At 38.1% G+C, this 13,416-nt stretch overlaps 1 non-coding gene across 1 annotated transcript; it reads right to left on the reverse strand.

Annotated features, from left to right (window-relative positions):
* Positions 1-12,329: 12,329 nt before the first annotated feature.
* On the reverse strand, positions 12,330-12,488 carry LOC115869068. The gene has a single exon (XR_004045979.1). It is a non-coding gene; the product is annotated as a U1 spliceosomal RNA (small nuclear RNA).
* Positions 12,489-13,416: the final 928 nt, after the last annotated feature.

The following is a 13,416-nucleotide window of genomic DNA, read 5'->3' on the forward strand; positions in this document are numbered from 1 at the left end:
CAAACATCACATTTTATGGCCTATGGAACAAAATTGTGCTGACATTTGCCTTTAACATGAAAGCAAAATTTAAAACCCATTGCAACTAAAGTTTCAATTCATATCTGTATGGGTTTATTCAAAAGAAAAAGCATTTTTAAATTTGCCTCTGTCATCAGTGGATGGCTACAAATTCTCTTAGTAACACCCTGTCTTAGTCTCATTAAGGTTCGATTGAAACTGACTTCTGAGGGGATTTGCTGTACCAATTAAATTCAAGGTAGAGAATTCAACTAAGAAGGTAATGAAAATTTTTAATTATTATTACAAAGGGATAATCTTATTAGATTTTCTCAAAGGACACTGGATGACCACCAAGACATTACTATTTTTTAAAGTTTCGAGACAATCAACAACAGTGATGTTGAGAAAAAACGTCAGGAAAGTTGTGCCTTGGAATTTTTTTTTCATCATGACAATGCACCTGGTTCTTGAAAGGTGTCCTGATCTGACCTATGAGGATCTCATTGCGAAATCTTGTGCCTTCTACCCAATCGTCCTGGTCTTCTACCCTCAGCCTTCCTTTTATTTTATTTCCAAAACTCAAAGAATATTTCAAAGAAATACAATATAAACCTCTCAAGGAGGCAAAAACAGACATTTTGACATGCTGTCAATGAAGACATGCAGACTTCTTTGGGAAAGGGATAAAGAGAAAGAAATGCCACCTTCAGAAATGCATAACCCCACATGGAGGATAGTTCAAGAAGCAATAGCTATATATTCTGATATTCTCATTCAATACAGATCACTTTGACCTTTTTATTAATATTTTCTGACTTCGCCTCACATTTCAGAGGTTTTCTTGATGTACTCTGTAGTGCAAACAAACACAGGTTCAGGCATGCAGGTGCTAACAAAGAGATGGAGGATTGAATCCATCCCACAGCGCCTCGGAACAAAGTCCTGATTTAAAAAAAAAAAAATCAGCCAGTGAAAACTCAAAAATTGACCTTGACCCGTGGTGACCCCATGTGTATCAAAGTAGAACTACGTTTATGGAAACAAAAGGAAGGTTCTAATTGGATATCATGGGGTCACCATGGGTGAAGGTTAATTCAACCACAACTGATGATTCATTGGAATCCATTTTTGTAGGTCTTGAGTAAAAATCTCAGGATCCGGGATGAAGGACCATCCAATGAAAACTCAAGGATCAAGGATCTGTCTTTAAATTTTCCCCTTTAATTAAGTTTTACCCCTTGATTTTCACCTCCCATTGATATTTTTTTTCTTTGAACTTCCTAAACTCTTTGAGAATAGACAATTGGGGTGTTGGTCCAACATCCTTCCAAACTTTATCATGCCTTACTCCTTAACATGTGCATACTTCAGACCACTTTGAAAAGCATGTATCATAATTAATAAGTATATGTGATACATAAGGTATATTTTTATCAATAAATTGATCAACCTAAATGGACAAATGGATCATGAAAATTCATTTAAATCACATTTATAACATGTACTTGGCACTATGTATTTGAAATTTCAGGCTTGCATAATGACTATGAGGGTAGATAAATGGCAAAAAGTCTTTTAAAAAAACTGGAAAAATATGGTTGTTACATTCAATCTTTGAAGATAGCACTGCTGTCTTCCTAGGTGGTAATCTAGGAAACAATGGTTTGTGAGTTCTGGAGATAGGGAATTCCTAGGTGATAGGCTGGGAAGACATCTTCAAAGATTGAAAGTAACCAGCATCTTGATGCCATATTCTTCTTTATATAGTCTAGCTTACTCGCTATTTGCTTATCATACAGATTGAATAGATATGGTGAGATGACACAACCCTGACTCACACCTTTCCTGATTTTAAACTATGCAGTATTCCTTTATTCTGTTCACCTAACTGCCTCTTGCTCCATGTTCAAGTGCCACATGACCACAGTGAAGTATTCTAGAATTCTCATTCCTCTCAAAGTTATTCACACTTTGTTATGATCCACAGTTGCATGCATTGGCATAGTCAACTAAACACACGGACAAGTCTTTCTGGTATTCTCTGCTTTGAGTCAAGATATCTGACATCAGACATGCTAGTCCTTGTTCCATGTCGTTTTCTGAATCTGGCCTGACCCTCTGGTCGCTCCCTGCCAATGTGCTGCTGTCGCTAATTTTGGACAATCTTCAGAAACATTTTACTGGCATGTTCGGTTGGATCACTTTCTTTGTATGGATCTCTTCCAGTCAGTTGGCCAAGTAGCTTTCCTGGCATAGACAAGTGAGTACTTCCAGAGCTTCATTAGCAATGCATCTTGATTACATTTTTATCAATTTCTGACAAATCATTCTTCAATTTCTTCATCACTAGTTTTTGTGGGTTTTGTGCAAAAAAACTGAGTAATAGTTGTATTGATTGAATTTCCCTGAAGGTGGAAAGATATAATCCTGTTACAGACGGCATTGTACTTCAAGATTGAATTTGCAATATCCTTTTTGACAATGAATGCTACACCATTCCTCTTGGTTGTGCTGATCATATGATTTTCTGATTCAAAATGGCCAGTCCATTTCAGCTTACTAAGGCCTAAGATACGGATCTTTATGCGTTCCGTTTCATTTTTGAGGACTTCCAATATTCTTAGATTCATACTTCACACATTCCAATTTTGGATCAATAGCATACTTTTGAAGTTGTTTCACCCTAACTTGAGTCATGCTCCATCAGTAAATGAAGATCCCAAAAGATCCACTCAAACAAGTTTTACCAAATTCATACCAGCCTGGTGGACTCACTGTGAATAATTAGGTCCTTCTCAGTCACATTTCCAGTGCTCTCCAATCCCAGGGGTCCAGCCTCTGGCATGACCTCAGACAGTGGTCTGTTTCCACTCATTAGGCCTTCAGTCCCCGACAATGGTTTGAAGTTATGCGTAAGGTTTTTCAGCGACTACTTCCTCTGAGGTCGGTAACAAATTCCTTCTTCATTTTCTGTTCTTGGTCTTGAAACTCAGCTGAAATCCATTCACTTTGGCTGACCCTGCTGGCATTTGAAATACCACTGCTGTGACATTGTTTCCAGCATCACAGCAACACACAAGGCACAATCTGACAGACAAGTAGTGGGAAGCATGGTTAAGGTGTGATATATCTGAAATTTTCACCTTACTATAAGGTGTGACTTAAGTCACACACACATTAGGGAGTGTGATCTGTGTTCAATATATATGACTACTTTGGAAAAATTCTCTTTCTTACTTTGGTTCCTGCATCTGACTTGTCTCCTTATGAACTCCAGTTTTTGGTATATGAGCCAGAAGGCTTCCACCCTGCCTGATTCATAAGTTTCCACATCCTTGTGAGTCAACGGCCTGTCATCTGAACTGCCAATTTGGTTTCATCAATCACTAAACCATAAGAATGAGAGGAATCCTGCAGAATGACATATTATCCACAAGTTTAGGACTTTCCAGCCTCCACAACTGCATGATCCAGTATCTTGACAGTTTTTGAGTTTTTGTGAGTTATTTCAGCTAATTACAAACTTTAAATGAAGTAGTAGTTGATATCAGATGATACAGTGATACAATCATTTGAAAAAATTCAACGTTTTAGATAAATTTAATCTCTACCTCATAGGGAACAACCTTGTACTAATTTTACTAAAAGAAATTATGCATGCACTATCTGAACTAGAAGAAATACACCATTTTATTTTATCTTTAATATAAAATGAAGATATTTAAGAAGAAATTATCACTGGTTGATATGTACTTATCCCAATAAATTCTTATTATTGTGTGTTACCATCTAACTTATGGTCAGACAATTGATCTAAAGAGGTATATTTGCGATGCTTACAGAAAGAAAACTAGTTATATACATTTCACACTTACATACCCTTCCCCCCAAAACACACACCACAGTAAATGCATGAACACTATTGGTTCTATGCTCACAGGAACTGGCCACCACAGTAATGTTTGGAATTGCAAATAGGTTAATGCTATTATGTAAGGAGTCCTAACTTAGTAATTGGTCTGAGATTGTAATTGGCATATCTTCGCTTAACCTTGTTTTGCGTTCTTATATTTAATTTCAAAGAGAGGAAACACCAGGCCTAATTAGAAAAGTGAGTGGCTGCTCTCTTGTGGTGTTCCAGGAAGGCGTCTCATACACCCTGTAGTCCTAGTCCCTCTCAAATTCTAGTGCACATACTTCTGGCCATGTTGTCAGCACATTGACAACTTCCCCTGAGGACCTAGACTACTGAAAATTTTAAAATAGGTTTATTGGCATGCACTTAACATATTATATAATTTAATCATTTACTAATATTTATAAGATTTATGCAATGATCATCACAATCAATTTTAAATTTTCTTCTCATACTCATTGTATCTAGTTCCCCACTTCCCCCCATTTTCCCCGGCCATGCATCTAGGCAATTATCAACTCAGTTACTGCTTCTATAGATTTATCTATCCCGGATTTACAAACAACAACAATGACTAAGCAAAACATACAAAAGCCTCAATCAAAAAGATTAGGTATTACTTTTTAACCTGCTTCTAACTGCTTCTCTGTGATCAATTTTACAATATTTTCTCTCTGAATGCAAAGCTATTCACATGCCTCAATTATGGTCAGAGAAGATTCATTGGAGGATTAGTCCATGTGACCACCCTGCAGTTTGATTTTTGGACTTCAATTGTCATCCTTTGCCTTCTGTAAACCAGGTGTTCAAATTTACGTGCTGATACTATTTCCTCCTTTGAATTTGGATTTTATTATTTAAAATCCTTGAATTCTACAGGCTGGTGTGCTTCTTCCATGTGGACCTAGTTACCGTATATACTCGCGTAAAAGCCAACCTGAATATCAACCAAGGCACCCAATTCCACTGCATTAAAAATGTGCTGACTCGGCTTATCCATGAGTATATACGGTAACTTAGATGGCTGCTTCTCTGAAGACAAGCTTTTAAACCCCAGACACTATTCCCTGTGATAGCTAGACACCATCTTGTTTATTCACCACATTTTGCTTTAGCATCCATATCCTCATGATCTACTTATGTGGGCAAGCATCAAGCAGGATCATGTCAGAAGAACTAATTGTTCTTAGATTGGGACTAGAATTAAGTCTGAGCCCAAAATCTGTTCATACATTTAAGGTTTATATATATCTCTGGTTTGTTTTAAAGACACCATTATCATTTTATGAAAGAAAACACTATAAATCATCCCCCTGGGGCATAAGGTAATTCTATCGATAGTGTCATTAATTTAGCAAGTGGGATAGGATTTAAAACACTGTTAAGAAAAGGAAATTTATACCAGTATTACCTGACTTCAGTCACAATACATGAATGGTTGACTTATACAGATTAAACTCTTAAGTGAATGGACACTATTTACACAGAAAATGGGGCTTCGTTATAAGGCAAAACTTTCAATAAAGTCACAAAGTTCACAAAGGCAAATCCATGCCTACCAGAATAGTATATATCATAAGAAAGCAAAGAGAGCATTAAAATAGTAAATATATGCTAGTCCCAGGCCACCATTCATTGGGCACCCTAAAAGCAAGAGATGTGAACCCAAAGCCCAGTTGTGGACCAACAATTCCATAATCTTAGGACAACAGTCTTCTAGGTCTTCTCACACCGGGGAGTTTCAGCTCTAAATCCAAGGGAGTATGTCAGTTCCTTAAATCTGCTGCAGGTGAGTTTGAGGTGAAGCCCAGTTCATTTAGTGAGGTTTCCACATTGAATCCTTTGAATGTGGCCTATGAATGATGTTACACACCTCTAAAGACCATAGTCTAAAGTCCCAGCAGTCTAAAACACATGGCCCAAGTCACCAACGGCTGGATAGAAACTAGGTCAAAAGTATCCAATTAAGAACCTACTACTGAAATACCCATTTATAAACTATCAAGGGCTCATGCGGTAGGGGGGAGCGGGGAGGGAGGGGAAAAATGAGGACCTAATGTCGGGGGTTTAAATGGAGAGAAAATGTTTTGAGAAACGATGTACAAATGCGCTTTACACAATTGATGTGTGCATGGATTGGGATAACAGTTGCATGAGCCCCTAATAAAATGTTAAAAAAGAAAAAAAAAGAACCTACTACTGGGCACTTTCTCTCCTAGGGTAATATATGCATTGTTAAGCGCTGTTCCCCCCACCCCCACCCCCAATGGGAGGTTGCTCTTCCTTGTTTCCCCACCAACAGATGTGCAATTGCCTTTCTGAGACATACATTCTCCCTCCCCCCACCCCCACCCCCCCCATCTTGATTTGAGTTTCACTCATGGCTCTTGTAGGAGGGTCTGTTGATTGAGAGTGGTTTGGGCACAATGTTCAGTGCTCCAAAGGAAGAAGGGTGGTGAGACTTCATCTGACAGACTTTGGACACGTGGTCAGGAGAGACCAGGCCCTGGAGAAGGACATCGTGCTTGGCAAAGTAGAAAGAGTAGTGAGAAAGAACACAGCCTTCAAGGAGAGAAAGTGACACAGTGGCTGCAAAATGGGATCCAACAGGAACAGTTGAAGATGGTGCTAAACCGGGCCGGGCTTCCTTCTGTTGTGCCTTAGGGTAGGAACCAACTCAATGATACCCACCAACAACAGCACAATGTCGTATAGCAGTGACTGAATGGTCTCTTCCCTCTCCCCATTATGTGAGCTGAGGGGCTGTCTCCTCTATTGAAGTGGTTTTTAAGATATGCACATAAAGAGGGTGATGTATGGTTCATGGGCACTAGACAGGCTCTCTACCTTACTTGACCTGTGAGCACAAGCCTGCGGTCATCTTGGTGTTTATCTCCACTGTAATGGACTCATACAGTATTAGTTATTCTGTGATTGACTAACTTCACTGAGCATAATGGTTTCCAAGTCTGTCCATGTCATAAAGTGTTTCACCAGTGCATTTCAGGACTGTATAGTATTCCACTGTGTTTATGTACCATAGTTTCTTTATCCAGTCTATTACCGATGGGGATTTGGACTGTTTCCATCCTCTTGTTATTGTGAACGGAGCTGTAGTGAACATGGGCTAGCATACATTTGTTTCTATTTGGTCTCTTACTTCTTGAGGTATATGCCCGGCAAACTTATTGTTCAGTAATGTGGTATTTTTATTCCTACTTATTTTACGTAGCACCATATTACTTTCCACAATGTTTGGACATATTTGAAAGTCTCCAGTAGTGTAGAAGAGGTCTAATCTCTCCCTGTCCTCTCCAGCATTTATTGATCTCTGTAGTTTTCAATTGGGCTATCATTGTATAAGTAAGAGGATATCTCATCATTGTTTTGATTTGTGTCTCCTGGAAGGATAATGGTGGTGAACATTTCCTCAAATGTTTGGTGGTCATTTGAGTGTTTTGCTTTGTGACTTGTCTATTTATGTCCTTTACCCACCTTTTAATCAGATTAGTTTTTCTTATTGAGATGTTAGAAAACTTTGTAGTGTTTAGTAATTAGTCCATTATCTGTTGTGTCATTGCTGAAGATTTTTCTCAATCCATGACTTTGCTTTTTTTACTTTGATGAAATCTTTTGATGTGCATAAGTATTTTATTTTTAATAGGTTCCAGTCATCTATTTTACCTTCCACTGTTTGTGCCTTCTTTATTATAATTGGTAGTCTGTGCATGTCCTGCAACAGGGCACTTACCTTTGTTCCGAAATTTTCATTGATGATTTTTATAACTTTGTCACTTACTTTTAAGTCTGCAATCCATATTTTGTGTGTTTTTGCACATGAGGTGATGTATAAGTCTTGTTCCATACTTCTTCAGATAGAGACTCCAGTTTTGTAGCACCATTGGTCAAAGAGAGTGTCCCTTTCACATGAATGGTTTTTAGATCTTTGTCAAAAATCAGTTGCCTGTATATAGATGATTTTATGTTCAGACTTTCCATCCTGTTCCATGTAACTATGAGCCTATGAGTGTACCAATACCAGGCTATTTAGACGACTGTGCTTGTGCATTAGTTTTGAGGATCGCGGTGCAAGGTCCCTGACTTTGTTCTTTCTTTTGAGAAGTGTCTTCCTTTTCCTGGACCTATTCTCTCTCCATATCAAGAGAGTAATTCGTTTTTCCATTTCTTTAGGAAGGAAGTTGGTATTTGGATCAGCATTGTGTTGTAGTTGTGATTGCTTTGGGTAGCATTAACATTTTCACAATATTGTCTTTTTATCCATGAACACAGGACATACCTCCATTTGTGTAGGTCTCTTTTGGCTTCTTGTAATAATGTTCTGTAGTTTTCCATAGTAGGAAACCTGGAGTACAGGTCTTCTGTTTCTTTGGTCATATTTATCCCTAGGTATTTCATCTTGTTTGGCAAATACAAATGATCCTGTTTACTTGAATTCTTTTACAAAGGTCTCTTAACTGGTATATAGAAATACAATTGATTTCTGTTTGTTGATTTTGTATTCCTCTACTTTATCACATCCCTCGATTATTTCCAACAGTCTTTTTGTGGAGTCCTTGGAGTTCACTCTGTATAAAATCATTTCCTCTGCTAATAGTGAGAACTTAACTTCTTCGTTTTCCTACTGTATTCCCTTGATTTCTTCCTTGTATCTAATCATTTTAGCTAAGATTTCCAGCATGGCGATGATGATGTTGAATAAGAGTGGTGCTAAGGGACACCCTTGTCTAGTTCCTGTTTTCAAGGGAAATACTTTCCGTTTTTATCCCATTGTGTGTGCTATTAGGCACTGGATTTTCATATATGACCTTTATTGTGGTACTTTCCCTCCTTATCATACTTTATTGAGTGTTTTTTATTAGAAATGTGTATTGGATATTATCATATGCTTTTCTGCATCCATTGATATGATCATGTGGCTTTTACTCATTATCTTGTTTACATGGTTCGTTACATTGATTGTTTTTTGAATGATGAACCATCCTATCCTTGCATGCCTGGTATGAATCCCACTTGGTCGTGAAGATTTTTCTTTTTATGTTGTTGGATTATATTAGCCAGAAGCTTGTTGAGAATTTTTTTGCATGTCTGTTCCTGATGAAAATTTGTGTGTAGTTTTCTGCCTTTGTAGGCTCGTAGCCTGTTTTTTGGTATAGGATGATGCTTGCTGCATAGAATGAACTTCTGTCCCTTTCCATAATCTAGCAGAGTGTATGTAGAATTGTGAACAGCTCTTTCCTTAATACTTGGTAGAATTCTCCCATGAAGCCATCTGGTCTTGGGCTTTATCTTGGGTGGAAATTTCTTGTGAAATATCTCTAATTATTCCTTTGATATGAGTCTGTTGAGGATTTCCATATCTGCCTGCGTTAATTTGCATAAATAGTGTATTTCTAGGTATTTGTTCAGTTCTGCTAGGTTGTCAAACTTGTTGGATTACTGTCTTTTGTTCTTACTATTTTTATTTGACATTGATGTGTTGTGATATCACTCTTCTTATCTCCAATTCTAGATATTTGCAATTTTGTTAATCCTTTCATTTTCAAAAAAAACAACTTCTTGTCTTGTTGGATTTTCCATTGATTTTCTGTTTTCCGGTTTGTTTGTTTCCACTCTCATCTTTATTACTTCTTTTCTTCTGCTGCTGGAGGTGTATGTTGCCGACCTTGTTCTACATGTTAGAGGTGTTATGCTATTAATTTTGGATTTATCCTCTTTTTTCATATGTGTATGGATTCCTGTGAATTTCCCTCTATAACTGCTTTTGTTGTATCCCCCAAATTTTGGTGTGATGTGTTATTGTTCTCATTTGTTTCTAGAAAATTTTAAATTTCATTCCTTATTTGATCTATTACCCAGTCACTTTTAAGTAGTATACTATTCAGCCTCTATGTGTTTACATTTATGTGCATGCTTTTCCCATTGTTGGTTTCAAGATTCATACCATTGTGATCAAAGAAACTAGGTTTTGGATATAAATGTTTTTGAATTTGTTAAGGTTTGCTTTGTGATCTAACATGTGATGTATTTTAAAGTATTGTGATAGGTAGGTTTATTGTGCCAACCTGGCCAATAGGAACATTTGGGATAAATAAGGTTGCATTTGATTGGAGGGCAAAGAGATAAATGGCTTGGCAAGGCCCACCCCTCTCTTGCTCTGTGGTGATCAGACCAGTATGTGCCTACTTTAGCTAGTTCTCTGTCTCAACTTGTGAGCTACACTACCTGTGGGACAGCCAGCATGTGGAACATGTTGCTAGAGCTTGGGGTTCCCTTGAGACCTACTTCAACATGCTGCTGGCGTATACATCACTTGAGCTTGAAGCGTAGGATCCTGTCAAGTTGCATTGCTTGAGTTCAATATCCCATCCAGGCCTGCTTCACTAAGCTCCTGAACTGCTGACTGTTGGTGACCCGCCCCGTCTGTACTGCTGTGTGGACTAATTAGCTGTTATATTCTTTCATGCTGCATAAGTGTATCTATCATCTATCTATCTCATCATAAGTGTCCTGGTTTTGTTTTTCTAGAGAACCCTGCTTAGCACAAGTATGAGCTGTGTGCAATGGAGAAGAGTGTTTACCATGCTGTTGGATAGGAGTGCTCTCTATATGTCTAAAATGTTGAGCTGATTGATGGTGTTGGTTAACTCTTCTATTGTTTTAGATGTTATATTTTCTTGAGACTGATGTGTTAAAATATCTTATTATTTTTGTCAAGCTATTTATGTATATTTTCAATTCTGTGAGCATTTAATTGATATCTTCCATTGGTTGTATATAAATTTAGATGTTACTTGTGTGTTCCTGTCATTATTATTTTGTGTCCATTTTTATCTCTCATTATGTTATTTTCCTGGAAGTCTATTTCATTCAGAAATAAATATTGCCACTTCTGCCTTGATAGGTTTTTTTTTACCATCCTTTCATTTTGAGTTTATTTTTTATCTTCCAATTATAGTGTGCCTCTTGTTTGCAGCTTGTTTTCTAATAATCTGCTGCTCTCTATCTTTTGATTGATGCATTTTAGTAACTGACATTCATTAGTGATATATGCAGGTTTGTTGCTTTCATTTTTCTTGTTTATGTTTGGTTTCTTCCCTGCACCCCCTCCCCACCAACCTTTTTTTTGCGGGGGGCGTTTAACCCGTCTTTGTTCCTCCTCCATTTCTGTGTCGTTTTTTTTGTTTGTTTGTTTGTTTTTAACATTTTATTAGGGGCTCATACAACTGTTAACCCAATCCATACACACATCAATTGTGTAAAGCGCATTTGTACATCGTTTCTCAAAACATTTTCTCTCCACTTAAACCCCCAACATTAGGTCCTCATTTTTCCCCTCCCTCCCTGCTCCCCCTCCCTCATGAGCCCTTGATAGTTTATAAATGGGTATTTTGTCATATCTTTCCCTGTCCGACGTCTCCCTTCACCCACTTTTCGGTTGTCTGTCCCCCAGGGAGGAGGTCACACACAGTTCCATGTACAGTGAACCCTCGCCACTTCGCGCTTCGACTTCCACGGCTTCACTCTATCGCGGTTTTTGCGTAACAGCGCATGCTCTGTCATTACTGCCACTGATTGGCTCATACTGTACACGCTTGATGCCATAAATAATATAATAAATAATAAATGATAATTGTAACATCTAAAATGTTTTACTGTATTTTCCCTTTTTCGTTTAATAAATTGGGTAATATGAGTGTAATGGTGACTAAAGGGTGTTTTTTCATGTCCTCTATGCTCTAACTACAAAAATATTTGATTTACAAATAAGGAATCCTACTTCGCGGAATTTCATTTATCACGGTAGGGTCTAGAACCGATTAAACGCGATAAACGAGGGTTCACTGTAATCGGTTCCCTCTTTCCTACCCATTCTCCCTTTACCCTCCCTGTTTTGCCACTCACACCACTGGTCCTATAGGGCTCATCCGTCCTGGATTCCCTGTATTTTCAGTTCCTATCTGTACCAGTGTACCTCCTCTGGTCTAGCCAGACTTGCAAGATCGAATTTGAGTCATGGTAGTGGGAGCGGGGAGGAAACCTTTAGGAACGAGAGTAAAGTTGTATTTCTCATCATTGTTACATCGCACCGTGACTGGCTCATCTCCTCCCCGAGACCCCTCTGCAAGGGGATCTCGTTTTGAGTGCTGCTGTCATTATTTTCACTGGTTTCTGAGTGGTGTTGTCCTCTGTGGTGCACTCAGTCTGTCTGCTACTGGTATGGATCTCCCTGAATAGTTACCCAGACCATGATTTTTGTGATGTTGGTCTTGTTTTCACAAATTATTTTATTTTTCTTTGTCTGGAAATACCTTTATTTCACCTTCATGTTTAAGAGATAATTTTGCTGTATATGTAATTCTTCTCTTTATATTCTTTCTTTCTTTTTAACTTAGAGTGTAAATGCAGTTCCCCACTACCACAAGTTATGCAATCCAGTTTTCCACATTTGGGGATATGCATGGGTCAGCACATCCAGAGTGCAATGGATAAGCCTCGCCCTGGGAAAACCAGCTTCACGATCATGGCATCATCCCTGCCAGGTAAATATGTATGTTCAATTCTTGGTTGGTCATATTTTTCCTCTCAGAATTTTATATATGTCACTCCATTGTTTTCTTGCCTGGATAGTTTCTGCTGAGAAGTCTCAGGTGAACCTTATTGGTTTTCCTGTGTAGGTGACTCTTCCTTTATCTCTAGCTGCTCTAAGGATTCTCTCCTTTTCCTTGAAATTGGATAGTTTGATTACTGTAAATCATGATGTTTTTCTTTAAAGATCTACTCCATTTGAGGTTCTCCCAGCTTCTTGAATAATTATTTCCTCCTCCTTTGATATGTTACTTAAATTTTCAGCTATAGTTTTTGAACAATTTGCTCTGCAGATTTGTCATTTCTCTCTGTTCCCACATCCCAATAAGACATAGGATTTTCTCAAAGATGGTGTCCCATATGAGTTTCAGTCTTTCTTCTGATTCCTTCACTTTGTTGTTGTTGTTGTAGTCAGAGTTATTGTCTTCCAGATCACGAATTCAATTTTCCTCTTCTTCCATTCTATTCATCAGGTCTTCTACTGTATTGCCTAATTCTGTTACCTCATTATTTATCTTCTGCAAGTCTTTCTGATTTAAGGATTTTGATTTTTCAACCCTCTGTTGTTCTCATGACTGCTTTCCAACATCTCTTGAAAAGTCCTATCCAGCATTCTTCTGTATTCTTTCTTCTTGTAGTTCCAGGGCCTCTTCTTCAGAGTGTTCCGCTGAATTTGTAGGTGTTTTTAGGTGGTTTGCGTTTGCTTTTATTGTATTATTTGAGGATCCTGCATTCGATTGATGTTTCCTCTGCTTTGTGGTACAGCCATTGGTGGTGTGAGTGCTGCAGGCACATGTAGAGATAGCTGATTCTGTGAGATGTCTAAGAGGGGCTGGAAAACATACGGTGCTGAAATGGAGAAGAGGGGAGAGAATGAGTAAGTGAGGGAA

The sequence above is a fragment of the Echinops telfairi genome, unplaced genomic scaffold (assembly GCF_000313985.2).
Source record: "Echinops telfairi isolate 266 unplaced genomic scaffold, ASM31398v2 ScPeMD7_1;HRSCAF=3_0, whole genome shotgun sequence".
NCBI lineage: Eukaryota > Metazoa > Chordata > Mammalia > Afrosoricida > Tenrecidae > Echinops > Echinops telfairi.